This window comes from Schistocerca americana, chromosome 2 (genome assembly GCF_021461395.2).
Source record: "Schistocerca americana isolate TAMUIC-IGC-003095 chromosome 2, iqSchAmer2.1, whole genome shotgun sequence".
In the NCBI taxonomy this organism is placed as follows: domain Eukaryota; kingdom Metazoa; phylum Arthropoda; class Insecta; order Orthoptera; family Acrididae; genus Schistocerca; species Schistocerca americana.
This window is the reverse complement of record NC_060120.1, coordinates 956,575,628-956,576,840: the sequence shown is the minus strand read 5'-3', so window position 1 is coordinate 956,576,840 and position 1,213 is coordinate 956,575,628. Positions and strand designations below refer to the sequence as shown.

Genomic DNA, 1,213 nt, shown 5'->3' with positions numbered 1-1,213 from the left:
ACTCTCGGGCAACCTTCCTGCTGCATACTGTCAAAATACTAGCGAATTCAGTGACATTAAGGCCTAAAGAAACTTTAGCCATCCTAATACTTTTGACGTAGTTAGCAAAGGTCTCGGTCGACGACTGAACGCGAAAATAAAATTCGTTAATAGGCTCATCTCCTCTCAACAATAAAACACCAGTGACTACACTGCACTCGCATTCGGGAGGACGACGGTCCGCGTCCGGCCATCCTGATTTAAAAGGCTCTGAGCACTATGGGATTTAACATCTATGGTCATGAGTCCCCTAGAACGTAGAACTACTTAAACCTAACTAACCTAAGGACATCACACAACATCCAGTCATCACGAGGCAGAGAAAATCCCTGACCCCGCCGGGAATCGAACCCGGGAACGCGGGCGTGGGAAGCGAGAACGCTACCGCACGACCACGAGCTTTCCCCAATTCGCTCAAGGCAAATGCCAGGATGGTTCCTTTGAAAGGACACGGCCGACTTCCTTCCCCGTCCTTCCCCAATCTGATGAGACCGATGACCTCGCTGTCTGGTCCCCTTCCCCAAACAACCCAACCCAACCCAAACCAACACCAGGGACTGATAATATTACATCAGAACTATTGAAAGCCGGAGGAGTTGAGTTAAAAAGCAGGGTATACAAGATTTTGTGCCTTATCTGGAAAAAGGAAGAGTTGCTATAAGAGTGGAATTTAGGGATAGTGCGATTGATACATAAGAAAGATATATTTAAATGCGGCAACTACAGAGGCGTGACATTGCTAAAAATTCCATATAAAGTATTATCAAATATCTTGTTTAGTAGACTCTCACCTATTGCAGAAAACATTATTGGAAGTTGAAACTTCCTGGCAGATTAAAACTCTATGCCCGACCGAGACTCGAACTCGGGACCTTTGCCTTTCGCGGGCAAGTGCTCTACCAACTGAGCTACCGAAGCACGACTCACGCCCGCTCCTCACCGCTTTACTTCTGCCAGTATCTCGTCTCCTACCTCCCAAACTTTACAGTAGCTCTCCTGTGAACCTTGCAGAACTAGCACTCCTGAAAGAAAGGATGCTGCGGAGACATGGCTTAGATCGCATGGTAGAGCACTTGCCCGTGAAACTCAAGGGTCCCGAGTTCGAGTCTCGGTCGGGCACACAGTTTTAATCTGCCAGGAAGTTTCATATCAGCGCACACTCAGCTGCAGAGTG

The 1,213-nt window shown here is 47.7% G+C and overlaps 1 non-coding gene across 1 annotated transcript; it reads right to left on the bottom strand.

Annotated features, from left to right (window-relative positions):
* Window positions 1-883: 883 nt before the first annotated feature.
* Window positions 884-958, bottom strand: Trnas-cga. The gene has a single exon. It is a non-coding gene; the product is annotated as a tRNA-Ser (tRNA).
* Window positions 959-1,213: the final 255 nt, after the last annotated feature.